The sequence below is a fragment of the Salmo trutta genome, chromosome 26, assembly GCF_901001165.1.
Source record: "Salmo trutta chromosome 26, fSalTru1.1, whole genome shotgun sequence".
NCBI classification, from domain to species: Eukaryota; Metazoa; Chordata; class Actinopteri; order Salmoniformes; family Salmonidae; genus Salmo; species Salmo trutta.
The window spans coordinates 32128653-32145451 of NC_042982.1; the positions used below are offsets into that span (position 1 = coordinate 32128653).

Consider the following 16799-nt stretch of genomic DNA (forward strand, 5'->3'; position numbering starts at 1 on the left):
TTAGCTCTATAAGCCAACATGATCAGTTTTCATGGGGACGGCACATAACATTTGTTGTGTTGAAATATATTCATTAATGTGGCCATAATGTTAACAGCTCTTATAAAATAAGCATTAGTGAGATCTTTAAAGGATGCTTACGCAATCCTGCATCCAAATAGACTGTCTCTAAACTTCTACTCCTCACATGCACCTACCATATCTAACCCATCTCTGTTCCCCCAAGTCTCGTCATCACTCGGCTATGGGAAGCCTGGAAACCGAGATATCTGTCTCACTACTGTCTGCAAGTAGACTTAGGCCTAGATTCAATCAGGTTGAGCGTTAACCAGCGGTAAACAGCGTAGGTCGACATCCGCATAGCAGATGTTTTGGCGGTGTTGGAGTTGTAACTGTGGTATGAGCTGACATATCGGTGAGCGGCTGCTGCTGTGTCACAAACCACTCCCTTCAATATTATCCCTACCACGCTAGAATAAGGAGTCTCAAACGTCATGTTTTCATGGATTTGGATGGGTGATTTATGGCCTATCAGTTTAAATTGAGTGTTTGAACTTTTAACACAGCTGCATGGAACTTGTTGGACTATAGTTGGGTGTGGTTTCGTTGCATCCAATGGTAGTGTCTGCGATAAGGTAACACAGCGATCTGCTTGTGGATTTGATAGCTCTAAAGCAGTTCCACCTCCGACAGCGCCAAAACAACCGGATGTCAATCTGATTTGAATCTAGCCCCCCCCCTCTCTCTACCCCCTCCCTGTAGATAGACCCAGGTAAAGGGATTATGGTCAGCTGCACAGGTGGGTTATTCACTCAGCCTTGTACTTTAAAAGTGGAATGAATGGCTTCTTTCCTCATCTCCTCTCATCACAGATAGGTGAGAGGATAGGATAGGTTAGGTAGTAGGAGGATTGATATTTTAGATCACTGGTCAGTGTGATCATGAAGGAAAGGAGGCATGTCAATATTGGGACTAGGCTTTAGATGAGCCTTCATAAAGCCGTAATAACTCCTACATAAATGATTTAGAAATAATTTACAAACACATGCCATGCTATAGGCTATAAGAGATAGGTCTACATGTTGCTATGCAAAATGTAGCATATGCAACCCTTTATATAGCCTAGTCTTTGTATATCATTCACATGTTCCTTTTGCTTCTCTAGTTCTATGTTCCTTTTGCTTCTCTTCTTAAAGTAGACCAAATGCCTTTCCCAGTGAAATATCAATAGTAAATCAATGTCCTGTCCTTACTGATGCGTTCAGAAAACTGTGACTACTGTGGGCGGGTGCGGTGGGCGCCGGTCCTATCATGTGGTACAGCGATTTATTTATTTTCCGCTTGTACTCCGGTAGGCTGCGCTGTGCCCGCGCACCACTGCCCCCCCCCCCCCCCCCCCTCCAGAAACACTGCACGATAGTAGATATTAAGCACATTGCCGAGTGGAGGCTAGTGCAACGCGGGCTACTGCTGCTGGACTGATCCCCGTGCGTTCCTTTACAACTTCTATGGATACTTCAAAGTAGCTAAGAGTTTCGCCAAAGCGGATTTACCACAGAATGGAAGGGTAAGTTTTATTCGTTTCAAATAAATGAATGAAGCATTTTGCTGCAGAAATCGAGAGTGAAAGTCGGTTGCAGTAACCTAGTCATTCATTAGCTAGCAGCCGAGCTAGTCCTATTCATTGAACCCGATGCTGAGAGTGAATGCGGTGCGGGAGCTTGCTTGGAATGCGGTCAACTGATTTGGAGGGTTGCATTTGCAGGTTTTTAAACAGCACAGTATGCGTTTGATGGGAGGGCAGGGAGAGAGTATAGATCCGCTAAATATTAACCACTACAACAGTGGCTTTTCATCAATACTTGCCCTCTAGCCCCCTCGCATTTGGTTTCGTTGATCGCTGATTTAAATTTCTATGACAAGCGGGTCGATATTATGCAGCCTGGAGGGTAGATAGACACTCTTTGCAGGTTGCGACACTAGATAGGTTTCTCCAGGCGACGCGAAAGGGAAAGTTGTTGGGATGTTTTTTCACCGTATTTGTAAATACGGTTAGCTGGAGGAAATTGATGTTCAAATGCCCAGGACAGTGTCCCAGCCACGAAGAGAATTGCAAGCTTGGGTCAGAACTCAAGTCGGCGGCGGCGGCGCAAACCCGGAGCAATAAATCTGACATCGTCAGCATCGTGCAGGAGCGGAATCAAGTTTAACGATGCATCTACGGGGATACAAAGCCTGTACCGAACATAACCCCTAAATTAAACACCAGTTAGTGTAAATGATAAATGTGTCTACGTATGTCATATGATGCATTTATACATAACCCATGTCACAACATGAAATGATGGGATGCAGGTGCTTCTCCCCCCATATTCCTACTCAATTAGAATAAGGAAAAATGGATCGTAATGGCAGGAAAATAGGGAGCTTGCCATGAAGGCTTTCATGCAGGGAAACGTGATGTTTTGAAAGGAAAACAAAGTAGTTTATGTATAGAATAACACCAACATGATTCTCTATTAATAATAATTAGACTGATAGCAGCCTAACCCATGGTTTTGCAAAAGCCCACATAGCGGCTTGTGTAGGAGTACTTGAGTGCGAGCCACTTTTTATCCAGCGACATTGCTCGCTCTCTTTTCCGGGTATTGGAATAAAAAGCTTGAGCTTGAAATATTTTGCACATACCACGAAGCCCAGTGCCCCAGAAAATAACAATTGGCTTGCACTGCAGCAAAGTATTGTTGAATGAATGGATCAAGTGGTATTATCTTAGCCACGCTGTAAGTATAAGCACCACACCACACAGCTTGCCCGAGACTGGAATGTGGGCACCAAAATATTAGATATTTCTTCATCACAACTGGTGCCATATGCCACGAGCTGATGCCTGGCTGTGCGGCCCCTAACGTTCTTCAAACCAAGCTCTCCCAATTCAAAATGCAAAATATGTGTTAGTGACAGTCTGAATCGAATTGATGCAGGTAGGACACATATATGGACAATGCATCTATGACGTTAAGAAGAAGAAAAAAATATATCTGCTCTCGAAATTGATAGTTTACAAACTCAGCAGCCATGATGGACAAAGTACAATTTAGTTATCGACATGGTGTACGCAAATAGACAGACTAACGCACAGGCGTCTGTCTGTCCATCTGCTTCAGTACCCGGTGGGCGTTGAGCATGAAGAACATTAACTGTGTCTGTGTGTGTGTGTGTGTGTGTGTGTGTGTTTTAATGAAGGCTGCGTGCGTCCCTGTGAGCGCGCGCATGTGAGGATATTTTTCCTGGGCGGTTTTATGGTGGTTATAAGGGTTGTTATATTGTGGAACTATTCATTCCAGCCTTGTTTAGCGTATCAGCAGAATTGTGCCGACGGTTTGTGGGGAGGAGTCGCAATTATCCATGAAATAACTATTAATTCAGAGTTTCTCTGGGAAAATGATCCTAGTGCAGTAGAGCATGGAAATTCTGCATATCTTGTTGAGACTAAGAGGGTTACTGTTTTTCTCTCTCTCAGTGTGTGTGTGTGTGTGTGTGTGTGTGTGTAACAACTAAGATCTCATTGTCTGACTTCAGTATTTTTCAAGGGGGAGATAAACGGTTAAGTTTAAGCATTCATTCCAATTGGTTAAGTTAAGGGTTATGGTTTGAGATAGGGTTAAAACAACTCAACGGTCAAGTTAAGGCATTCATTCTGAAAGGTGAAGGTAAGGGTCAACTTTAGGCATTCATTCTGAAAGGTTAGGGTAGGGGTTAAGGTTTGGAGTAAGGTAAAACAAGACAAAAAAAAAACTATTGCCTAGCAATGGAATTGAACCTGCGATCTTACAACGGCCTAGCAAGCCGTGAGCTTACAACGGCCTAGCAAGCCGCGGGCTTACAACGGCCTAGCAAGCCGCGGGCTTACAACGGCCTAGCAAGCCGCGGGCTTACAACGGCCTAGCAAGCCGCGGGCTTACAACGGCCTAGCAAGCCTCGGGCTTACAACGGCCTAGCAAGCCGCGGGCTTACAACGGCCTAGCAAGCCGCGAGCTTTCAACGGCCTAGCAAGCCGCGAGCTTTCAACGGCCTAGCAAGCCGCAAGCTTACAACGGCCTAGCAAGCCGCTGGCCTACTTCATGGTATTAGCGCTCACCGTTGCCCCTAGTGGTCAGTATTGAAGGCCCTACGTCCCCTGGATGATCGTTGAATATCAGGTGTGACCTGGCTTGTGTGTGTGTGTGTGTGTGTGTGTGTGTGTGTGTGTGTGTGTGTGTGTGTGTGTGTGTGTGTGTGTGTGTGTGTGTGTCTCGCTATATATGTGTGGTTGTGTGCGCTTTACTTTTGACTCTCTCTGTCTCCATCGGTGTGAGCGTGTGCGTTCTGTGCGTTTTGCTTATTGATTGCCCGCTCCGCTCTCCAAGAGGGAGGCAGGGACATGGCGTCTCACCTTTCGGCAGGTGAGTGGCGAGCCAGGCAGGCAGGGCAGGTCGCCAAACAGCTGTCTGTTGCCTTGCTCTGTCGGGTTGCGTTACACCGCGTTGCTTCCCCCTCTGGTTCCTCCACCTGTTTCCCCACACAGACACACAGTAATGTTGGTCTGATTGGAACCCAGCCTGAGCCCGGAGCTCTGAGCCCGGAGCTCTGAGCCGTACCGTGTTATAATCTTCCTGCCTGGTGCTGCAAACTGAAGTCTGATTCAGTGAATGACCTGTCAGCCTCAGGTGGTTCAGTGGTAAGCAGCCTGCCAGTATTGACTGCCAGATGCAGCCTCACAAGGAGAACTCACTCGGCCCCCCTCCCCTCCTCTTCTCCTCTGCTCTCCCTTTCTCTCCACTCTATAGACTGGGCTAAAATGCTCCCACCCGCCACTCCTACTCCTCTCTCTCTCTCTCTCTCTCTCTCTCTCTCTCTACTCCTAACCCCCCCTTCTCCACCTCCCCTCCCTGCACGCTACTGCGCTAAAGGCTGGGCTGGAATGCCTCCACCTTCACCTCCCTCCTTCTCCTCCTCCCTTCTACTCCTCCTGACCCCCCTACCTTCATCCCTCTCTCTCCTTCATCTCTCGCTCGCTTGGCTCCCGGGGGTTGATGAGCGTCTGTTCGTGCCAAATGCCAACACTGTGGAGTGACCCCCCTTTCTCCCTGTGTGCGAGGAGGAGGATCTCTCTCAAGCTTCTCTCCCTCCCCCTCTTCTCTTCAGTGCGGAGGGGGACGGCGGCTGTTGTGTCCCACAGTTTGTGCTATTGTGTTTGTGTGTGTGTGTGTGTGTGCACACTGCCGCACTTGTGCCATTGTTCTCTGCAACTGCTGGAATGCACTCTCTCTCTTTCTTTATTTCTCTCTCCTGCTCCTGTCCCTCATTCCTCACGTTCAACTCCATTACTATGCAATGATAATGCTATTAATGAGGTCCTATGTATGTAACAACATGTGAATACAAAAATAGTATCACTACACAGGTATAAGAGCAAATGAATGTAAAGTGTTATCCAGTAGGGTAATCTGATTCTAGATTTGTGATCAGAGATAGTCATGGCTGGAAGGTTTTACAGCCTCTAGAATGCTTAGCTCTGTAAGATATTATGAGTTTATGACTGAGCCCAAGGTTTTTCAGTAGTGGTTTGGTGTTTGTTGTCTTTTATGATTTTATGATCCTTTTTAGTCGCTGTTGGAGTCAGCCAATTATCTCTCTGGGATGGCTTTCCAATCCAACACTCATCTGAGGTGTGACAGTGACATGACAGCCAGACAAGTGTGTTTCATATCTGTTACATGGCATGTTACAAGTAGTGGCAAACGGTGTCAAATTCAATTGTAGCCAAATGGAGTAAGCTATTATTTCCTTGTTGTTCAGTTGGCTGATTCTCATGTGATGGATGTCTTCGCTCTGTATGCATCGGTGTGATTGTGTTTGTGTTTGTGTTTGTGTTTGTGTGTGTGTGTGTGTGTGTGTGTGTGTTGAAGCCATGGTATTGGTTTGCTTGTCATCTAGCCTATGTAATAAGACTTTATGCAGCACTGTGCAATAGCCCAATTGAAGATAGAAGAGTGTGTCTGTGTGTCTTTCTCTGAATGTGTGTGTGTGTGCATCCGCCTGTGTGTATCTGTCTGTGTGTGTATCCCTCACCCTCCTCACCACAGAGTTTAATTTAAGAATCAGAGAGCACTGGTTTGGGAATAGTTCCCACTGCAGGGAATTGACTTTTGGACAGAGAAGCAGTGTACCTTACAATCTCCAAAGGCAGGCCTGGTTAAATAATGATGCCTAAATTATATTAGCAAAGCTACAATTATTCACAAGTAATGACTTATGTCAGCTTTCGTAATGGCTTGAGGGAAAATAAATGAGACTGTTTAATTGACGTTTTCTGCTCACTCCGCCAGCAGTTCATCTCACTGGGTGTGTGTTTGTGTGTGTGTGAATGAGGAAGATGAGTGTGTGCCTGACTGTGTGTGTGTCTGCCTCTGTGTGTGTGTGTGTGTGCGTGTGTGCGTGCGTGTGCCTGTGTGAGAGTGTGTGTACGTGGAGAATTACAAAGGAGTAAAAAGGATTCCTCTCTATGTGTGAATAAATGGCACACTCTAAATGAATAGCAGTGGACATGATTTAACATGACAAAGAGATTACTGGTAATTATTCCATTGGCTGATTGTTGGTCAGGTCTTCTATAGAAAGGACCTTTATTTGAATACAGCAATTCATTTGCTGCTGTTGGATGTGATAGAGGAGATCCTCTGTATTTTGGTATGTTCATTTCCTGTTGTGATGGATCATGAAAGTTGGGTTCTTGCTGAGATGGAGAGAATGTGAAAAAAGGAAACGAATGCATTGGTGACGGTAGTGCTGTTTAGTGTTATTCTTTGGGCTATTGGGGCGTCCTCTAGAACTGAAGTGATAGGCTATACCCTCATAGGGACATTAAGGAAACTAGAAAGACACAAGAGAATACTAATGAAGGGGGAACTGGGAGTGTACAATATTGAGAGTGAAACACACTATGACTACCAGTCAGCATGATGCATAGACACACCTCGGCCTTGCCACCCTAACCCAGTATCCAGCATGTGTTGTAGTGCCAGTGGAGCGCTGTGCAGACAGCATGGCGTGACGTGATGCAGTGTTGCCCAATCAAGCAGTATTCCTTTCATGCTCCTGGGTGCCCTGCCATGCCATGGTGCTCCCTGGCTGACTGGCTGACTGACGTGCTGGCTGGTTGACTGATTGACTGACTGGTGCCAGGGCAGAGTGGTATCGATCATCTTTGCCTCCATGACGTTGTGTGTCCCTGCCTCCCTGATCACTGGAGCCCAGTCCCTGTCCCTGTGTCTGGGGCAGGGGAGCAGGAGGGCAGAGAGACATGGAGACAGGGATAGGGGGGCAGGAGCACAGGGAGACAGGGAGATAGGCGCAGGCGGGCAGGGGAGCAGGGGAGCAGGAAGGCAGTGGTCCAAGGAGACAGGGATAGGGGGGCAGGAGCACAGAGAGACAGGGATTTAGGGGCAGGCTGCAGAGTCTGGCCTGTCAATCACACAGCAGACTGGACCAGCAGGGCACCACCAGTGGGTACTAGTGGGCAAGCCTGGAGATTTGAACAGCTATTAAATTACCTTTTCTTTTACAGATGTAGGATCTTATTTTGATCACTCTGTTGCAACAGAACTTGTAAAACGTGTAGTGTATTTGATGTTTAAAATGGCTTCTGAAGTTTGTAATTTCCATTTTTGTAATTTCAGAATTTTACCTTACGAATAAAATGTATCAACCCCTACAAAAATGTACATTAATTATAACCCACATAATAATTCACATTTCCTGTTGCTGCAGGATTATTGTCCTGCTGTAGCAAATTGGCTCAAATTAAGATCCTACATCTGTAGGTCGCTACCGGTATATAATTGCAATTTTACAGAGTTTTCCCTTTGATTTCTTTCTTTGGAGTGCGAAGGCCAGGGCCGTAGCTACATATGAGGACACCGAGGTCCGGATCTCGTTAAAGTTTTAAAATAATAAAATAAATACAAAAAATATATATTTATATATATAGTATATTTTCAGGGTCTCAATTTACTGTTGAGAGCTGAAATAGTAGAAAACAAAAGGTGCAATTTGGAAACTTGGTTGTGCATCAGCAGGTTTCCTCTTGTTATACTTTATGCCACTCACTGACAGTCACTCAATTATCCCATGTAGTTTAACATTTTTAGATCGGTAAATTAGTGTAGTTAGTCTAGCCAGCTATCTAATCATGGCCGAATTACTGACCGTTCACGCAGGGCACGTGCCCAGGGGCACTGACCTCTAGGGGGGCCCCATTGATTTTGTTAGTCACTCTCACTCAGATATCATGTTCACATGGCATAAGTCATGCAAAATATGTAGAATTGTGAACATTTTCTTTTAAAACTGCAACAACAACAAAAAGTTCTGTAAAGCAGACGCATTTGTTTACCTTTTGTTAATAAAATACTTGTTCTGCTAACAGATCCCTCTGTACGTATTAAATTATAGTTTTAAGCACCAATCCTGGTGCTGAATTAATGTGAGTTAATGTGTAACGGCTAATTGTATAGCTAGTAGGCTAGGCATTTGTAGATCGACTGAGGTGACTGAAGTGACAGTAACCAATGTGATAATGTCTGGGGTAATTTTTGCTTGTTTTTGCTGTTCTATAAATAGCATTTTGGACCTGATGTTCTGTTGAGGAATAGTTAGCCTTGCTGCCAAGCCATATGCTAGTGACAGAGAGAAAGCCACTGCCTCTTTTCCCTAAATGGGACCTAGGCCTAGTGCTTGTACTCAGTGCTTAAGTTCCATGTCGGTTTTCTTTGTCTCTGCTGAAGGTCAGAGCAGGCTCACCTGAAAATTTAAACCCTTTTTGAAGCCATATATTTTATGTGTGTTTTTCCAGTCGAGTGAGAAATGCCTGCCATTCCTATTATTTGAGAAAAATGCTTTCCTGTAATAATTTACTTTTCTCGCTCGGCGCACTCACCGTGCATTCAAATTATGCTGATAGGTCTGTCGAACAGTGAGTCAGAGGAAACACATGGCCTCCTGCCACCTGCCGCTTATCAACTCTACAGTATGTGGTGTAATTTACTTTGCCGTGCTGAGCCCCTCTCCATAAACTGCACCGACAGAGGCTTGAAAATGGCAGGGCTTTACTTCTGTTCCCCCGGTGTTGAGCTATAGATTCTAGAACACTGGTGTTGAGCTATAGATTCTAGAACACTGGTGTTGAGCTATAGATTCTAGAACACTGGTGTTGAGCTATAGATTCTAGGAACACTGGTGTTGAGCTATAGATTCTAGAACACTGGTGTTGAGCTATAGATTCTAGAACACTGGTGTTGCTAGCGACCATAACGAATGGCCACAGTTTTTTTTTGATCGCGTTCAGCTCGATGATGCAGTGTCAGACAAACTGCTACTAACTTCTGCTCTTTTTCTTCAAACATGGCCCCGGTTGTCACCAGACTACTCAATCAACCCGGTCGGGGGGGGGGGGCTGCCCGGCCATTCCCTCCTTCTCCTAACTGTAGATTCATTCCATTTTTGATAGATGTTGTTGTTTAGAGCAAGAGACCTTGTCGCCCCGGAATAGGAAAACAGTCCATTTAAAGTGTAGCGTGGGGTTGGGATCGATAGCTCGTTAGAGCGCTGTTTGATGAGCTTCTGTGGGAAGGTAATTTCAGCTATAAAGCGTCTGGAATGGAACCACTGCCCCACCACATTCTCTTCTCTCTCTCTATTTTCCTCTCCCTCTCTTTCCCTCCCTCTCTTTCCCTCTCCCTCTCTTTCTAGCTTGCAGATGTTGGCGAATCAAAAAAAGCATTGATTGGTTGCGCATGCTTTCTCTTTACTGGCCTGCTGCTGCTCAGACAAGATGATGAGATAAACTGACTGTGTGTGTTTCCTCACTACTAGTTCCCTTGGGGCAGTGAGCAGCAGGCCTGTACAGACCTACAGGGGGAGAGACTGCTCAGTCAGCCAGTCTACCTAGCTCGGTGTCTTTGTGTTAGTTGTTTTTTTAGCCTTTATTTAACTAGGCAAGTCAGTTAACCTGTCTGGGGTATGTGGGACGATTTCGTCCCACCTACGTAACAGCTACTGATATTCCAGTGGCGCGATTTTTGAATCGTTAGAAATACTATTACTTCAATTTCTCAAACATATGACTATTTTACAGCTATTTAAAGACAAGAATCTCGTTAATCTAACCCCACTGTCCGATTTCAAAAAGGCTTTACAACGAAAGCAAAACATTAGATTATGTCAGCAGAGTGCCCAGCCAGAAAAAATCAGACAGCCATTTTTCAAGCTAGCATATCATGTCACATAAACCCAAACCACAGCTAAATGCAGCACTAACCTTTGATGATCTTCATCAGATGACACACCTAGGACATTGTGTTATACAATACATGCATGTCTGTTCAATCAAGTTCATATTTATATCAAAAAACAGCTTTTTGCATTAGCATGTGACGTTCAGAAAACGCATAACCCCCGGCAAACTTCCGTTGAATTTACTAACAGTTTGCTAAATTACTCACGATAAACGTTCACAAAAAGCATAACAATTATTTTAAGAATTATAGATACATTACTCCTCTATGCACTCGATATGTCCGATTTTAAAATAGCTTTTCGGATGAAGCACATTTTGCAATAATCTAAGTACATAGCCCGGCATTACAGGGCTAGCTATTTAGATACCCACCCAGGTCAGCATCCACCAAAATCACATTTCCTATAAGAAAAATGTTCTTACCTTGCTTGTTCTTCATCAGAATACACTGCCAGGACTTCTACTTCAATAACAAATGTTGGTTTGGTCCCAAATAATCCATCGTTATATCCAAACAGCGACGTTTTGTTCGTGAGTTCTAGAATGCTTCTTCCCGGTTTCGCGCATGGCGCATTGGCGTGTCAAAAATGTCTAAATATTCCATTACCGTACTTCGAAGCATGTCAACCGCTGTTTAAAACCAATTTTTATGCCATTTATGTCGTAGAGAAGTGATAATATTCCGACCGGGAGTATGCATTGAGCCTAAACAGCCGAATAAAATTTCTCCTCAGAAGCGACTCATGCACGCGCATCATTGAAAGGTCCTCTCAGCATCCACTTACAAAAGGCGATAATATGTTTCAACCTGAGGCTCCCTCGTAAACCTTCAGTTATTTCGCGGGCTCTGAGAGCCTATTGGAGCCCTGGGAATTGTCACGTTACAGCTAAGATCCTTACTTTTCAATAAAAAGATGCAAGACGCACGACTCCTTGTCAGACAGGGTACTTCCTGCTTGAAACCTTGTCAGGTTTTTGCCTGCCATAGGAGTTCTGTTATACTCACAGACACCATTCAAACAGTTTTAGAAAATTCAGAGTGTTTTCTATCCAAACCTGAACAATAATATGCATATTCTAGCTTCTGAGTTGGTGTAGGAGGCAGTTAAAAATGGGAACATATTTTTCCAAAATTCTCAATACTGCCCCCTAGCCCAGACAGGTTAAGAACAAATTCTTATTTACAATGACGGCCTACACCGGCATAAACCCGGACGACACTGGGCCAATTGTGCGCCACGCTATGGGACTCCCAATCACGGCCGGTTGTGATACAGCAAATATCTAGCTGTGTCTGCCAGTCTGTTCTGTGTCTTTGTGTTAGCTGGTACTGTGTCTGCCAGTCTGTCTCTGTGTCTTTGTGTTAGCTGGTACTGTGTCTGCCAGTCTGTCTCTGTGTCTTTGTGTTAGCTGGTACTGTGTCTGCCAGTCTGTCTCTGTGTCTTTGTGTTAGCTGTAAACTGTGTCTGCCAGTCTGTCTCTGTGTCTTTGTGTTAGCTGTAAACTGTGTCTGCCAGTCTGTCTCTGTGTCTTTGTGTTAGCTGGTGCTGTGTCTGCCAGTCTGTCTCGGTGTCTTTGTGTTAGCTGTAAATTGTGTCTGCCAGTCTGTCTCTGTGTCTTTGTGTTAGCTGGTGCTGTGTCTGCCAGTCTGTCTCGGTGTCTTTGTGTTAGCTGTAAATTGTGTCTGCCAGTCTGTCTCGATGTCTTTGTGTTAGCTGTAAACTGTGTCTGCCAGTCTGTCTCTGTGTCTTTGTGTTAGCTGGTGCTGTGTCTGCCAGTCTGTCTCTGTGTCTTTGTGTTAGCTGGTGCTGTGTCTGCCAGTCTGTCTCTGTATATTTGTGTTAGCTGGTGCTGTGTCTGCCAGTCTTTCCGTCAAGATAGAACTGCCAAAGGGGGTGGAGTTGCAATCTACTGCAGAGATAGCCTGCAGAGTTCTGTGATACTATCCAGGTCTGTGCCCAAACAATTTGAGCTTCTACTTTTAAAAATCCACCTTTCCAGAAACAAGTCTCTCACTGTTGCCGCTTGTCATAGACCCCCCTCAGCCCCCAGCTGTGCCCTGGATACCATATGTGAATTGATTGCCCCCCCACCTATCTTCAGAATTTGTACTGTTAGGTGACCTAAACTGGGATATGTTTAGCACCCCTACCATCCTACAATCTATGCTAGATGCCCTTAATCTCACACAAATGATTAAGGAACCTACCAGGTACAACCCTAAATCCGTAAACATGGGCACCCTCATAGATATCATCCTGACCAACCTGCCCCCTAAATACACCTCTGCTGTCTTCAACCAGGATCTCAGCGATCACTGCCTCATTGCCTGCGTCCGTAATGGGTCCGTGGTCAAACAACCACCCCTCATCACTGTCAAATGCTCCCTAAAACACTTCAGCGAGCAGGCCTTTCTAATCGACCTGGCCCGGGTATCCTGGAAGGATATTGACCTCATCCCGTCAGTAGAGGATGCCTGGTTGTTCTTTAAAAGTGCTTTCCTCACCATCTTAAATAAGCATGCCCCAGTCAAAAAATGTAGAACTAAGAACAGATATAGCCCTTGGTTCACTCCAGACTTGACTACCCTTGACCAGCACAAAAACATCCTGTGGCGTACTGCATTAGCATCGAATAACCCCCACGATATGCAACTTTTCAGGGAAGTTAGGAACCAATATACACAGTCAGTTAGGAAAGCTAAGGCTAGCTTTTTCAAACAGAATTTTGCATCCTGTAGGACTAATTCCAAAAAGTTGAGAATAAGGGAGAATAAGAGCACCTCCTCCCAGCTACCCACTGCACTGAGGCTAGAAAACACTGTCACCAGCGATAAATCTACGATAATCGAGAATTTCAATAAGCATTTTTCTACGGCTGGCCATGCTTTCCATCTGGCTACCCCTACCCTGGCCAACAGCTCTGCACACCCCGCAGCAGCTTGCCCAAGCCCCGCCTCCGCTTCTCCTTCACCCAAATCCAGACAGCTGATGTTCTGAAAGAGCTGCAAAATCTGAATCCCTACTAGAGGTCGACCGATTAATCGGAATGGCCGATTAATTATGGCCGATTTCAAGTTTTCATAACAATCGGTAATCGGTATTTTTGGCCACCGATTTGCCGATTTAAAAAAAAAAAGTATTTATTATTATTATTTTTTAAATAAAATTTTAAACTAGGCAAGTCAGTTAAGAACACATTCTTATTTTCAATGACGGCCTAGGAACGGTGGGTTAACTGCCTTGTTCAGGGGCAGAACGACAGATTTTTACCTTGTCAGCTTGGGGATGCAACCTTATGGTAACTAGTCCAACGCTCTAACCACCTGCTTTACATTGCACTCCATGAGGAGCCTGCCTGTTACGCGAATGCAGTAAGAAGCCAAGGTAAGTTGCTAGCTAGCATTAAACTTATCTTATAAAAAACAATCAATCAATCAATCATAATCGCTAGTTAACTACACATGGTTGATGATATTACTAGTTTATCTAGCCTGTCCTGCGTTGCATATAATCGATGTGGTGCGCATTTGTGAAAAAGGACTGTTGTTGCTCCAACGTGTGCCTAACCATAAACATCAATGTCTTTCTTAAAATCAATACACAAGTATATATTTTTAAACCTGCATGTTTAATTAATATTGCCTGCTAACATGAATTTCTTTTAACTAGGGAAAATGTGTCACCTCTGCAACAGAGTCAGGGTATATGCAGCAGTTTGGGCCGCCTGGCTCATTGCGAACTGTGTGAATACTATTTCTTCCTAACAAAGACAGCCGACTTCGCCAAAAGGGGGATGATTTAACAAAAGCACATTTGCGAAAAAAGCACAATCGTTGCACGACTGTACCTAACCATAAACATCAATGCCTTTCTTAAAATCAATACACAGAAGTATATATTTTTAAACCTGCATATTTAGCTAAAAGAAATCCAGGTTAGCAGGCAATATTAACCAGGTGAAATTGTGTCAGTTCTCTTGCGGTCATTGCACGCAGAGTCAGGGTATATGTAACAGTTTGGGCCGCCTGGCTCGTTGCGAACTAATTTGCCAGAATTTTACGTAATTATGACATAACATTGAAGGTTGTGCAATGTAACAGGAATATTTAGACTTGGGGATGCCACCCATTAGATAAAATACGGAACGGTTCCATATCTCACTGAAAAAAATAAACGTTTTGTTTTCGAGATGATAGTTTCCGGATTCGACCGTATTAATGACATAAGGCTCGTATTTCTGTGTTTATTACATTTTAATTAAGTCTAATTAAGTCTATGATTTGATATTTGATAGAGCAGTCTGACTGAGCGGTGGTAGGCACCAGCAGGCTCGTAAGCATTAATTCAAACAGCACTTTCGTGCATTTTGCCAGCAGCACTTCACAATTCTTCAAGCATTGCTCTGTTTATCACTTCAAGCCTGTCAACTCCCAAGATTAGGCGGGTGTAACCGATGTGAAATGGCTAGCTAGTTCGCCGGGTGCGCGCTAATAGCATTTCAAATGTCACTCGCTCTGAGACTTGGAGTAGTTGTTCCCCTTGCTCTGCATGGGTAACGCTGCTTCGAGGGTGGCTGTTGTCGATGTGTTCCTGGTTTGAGCCCAGGTAGGAGCGAGGAGAGGGACGGAAGCTATACTGTTACACTGGCAATACTAAAGTGCCTATAAGAACATCCAATAGTCAAAGGTATATGAAATCCAAATCGTATACAGAGAAATAGTTCTATAATTCCTATAATAACTACAACCTAAAACTTCTTACCTGGGAATATTGAAGACTCATGTTAAAAGGAACCACCAGCTTTCATATGTTCTCATGTTCTGAGCAAGGAACTTAAACGTTAGCTTTTTTACATGGCACATATTGCACTTTTACTTTCTTTCTCCAACACTTTGTTTTTGCATTATTTAAACCAAATTGAACATGTTTCATTATTTAATCGAGGCTAAATTGATTTTATTTATGTATTAAATTAAGTTAAAATAAGTGTTCATTCAGTATTGTTGTAATTGTCATTATTACAATTTTTTTTTTTAAATCGGCCGATTAATCGGTATCGAGGGGTTTTGGTCCTCCAATAATCGGTATCGGTATCGGCGCAGAATTTAAAAAAAATTAAATAATCATAATCGTCCGACCTCTAATCCCTACAAATCAGCTGGGCTAGACAATCTGGACCCTCTCTTTCTAAAATTATCCACTGAAATTGTTGCAACCCCTATTACTATCCTGTTCAACCTTTCTTTCGTATGGTCTGAGATACCTAAAGATTGGAATGCTGCCGTGGTCATCCCCCTCTTCGAAGGGGGAGACACTCTAGACCCAAACTGTTACAGACCTATATCCATCCTGCCATACCTTTCTAAAGTCTTCGAAAGCCAAGTTAACAGATAACCGACCATTTCAAATCCCACCGTTCCTTCTCCAATCTGTTTCCTGAGCTGGTCATGGGTGCACTTCAGCCACACTCAAGGTCCTAAATGATATCATAACCGCCATAGATAAAAGACAGTACTGTGCAGCCGTTTTCACCACATTCTTATCGGCAGACTCAATAGCCTTGGTTTCTCAAATGACTGCCTCGCCTGGTTCACCAACTTCTTCTCAGATAGTTCAGTGTGTCAAATCGGAGGGCCTGTTGTCTGGACCTCTGGCAGTCTTTATGGGGTTCAAGGTTCAATTCTCGGGCTGATTCTTTTCTCTGTATATATGAATGATGTCGCTCTTACTGCTGGTGATTCTCTGATCCACCTCTACGCAGACGACACCATTCTGTATACATCTGGCCCTTTCTCGGACACTGTGTTAACAAACTGCCAAACGAGCTACAATGCCATGCCATGGCCTCCATCTGCTCTTTAAGGCTATTAAAACTAAATGCATGCGCTTCAACCGATTGCTGCCCGCACCTGCCCGCCCGCCTAGCATCACTACTCTGGACGGTTCTGACTTAGAATATGAGAGAATATGAGAATATGAGGACAGCTACATGTGCCTAGGTGTCTGGTTGGATTGTGGGCTCTCCTTCCAGACTCACATTGAGCGTCTCCAATCCAAAATTGAATCTAGAATCGGCTGACTGTCCTGCCGATCCTTGGCTTTGGTGATGTCCTTTACGGAGTGGCCTCCAACACTCTACTCAGCAAGTTGGATGTGGTCTATCACAGTGCCATCCGTTTTGTCACCAAAGCCCTGTATACTACCCACCACTGTGACCTGTGTGCTCTTGTTGACTGTCCCTCGCTACATATTCGTTGCCAAACCCACTGGCTCCAAGTCATCTATAAGTCTTTGCTAGGTAAATCCCCGCCTTATCTCAGCTCACTGGTCACCATAGCAACACCCATCCATAGCACGCGCTCCAGCAGGTATATCTCACTGGTCATCCCCAAAGCCAACACCTCCTTTGGCCGCCTTTCCTTCCAGTTCTCTGCTGCCAATGACTGGAATGAATTGCA

General features: G+C 44.5%; 1 protein-coding gene across 6 annotated transcripts in view; it reads left to right on the forward strand.

Annotated features, from left to right (window-relative positions):
• Positions 1-1438: 1438 nt before the first annotated feature.
• The window catches only part of LOC115163664 (protocadherin Fat 3), a 325153-nt gene continuing 309792 nt past the window's right edge, over positions 1439-16799 (forward strand). For all 6 annotated transcript variants that reach the window (XM_029715717.1, XM_029715715.1, XM_029715718.1 and 3 more), the window contains exon 1: positions 1439-1567. The gene's annotated coding sequence lies outside the window, so the exon portion shown is untranslated. The remainder of the gene's footprint in view (positions 1568-16799) is intronic.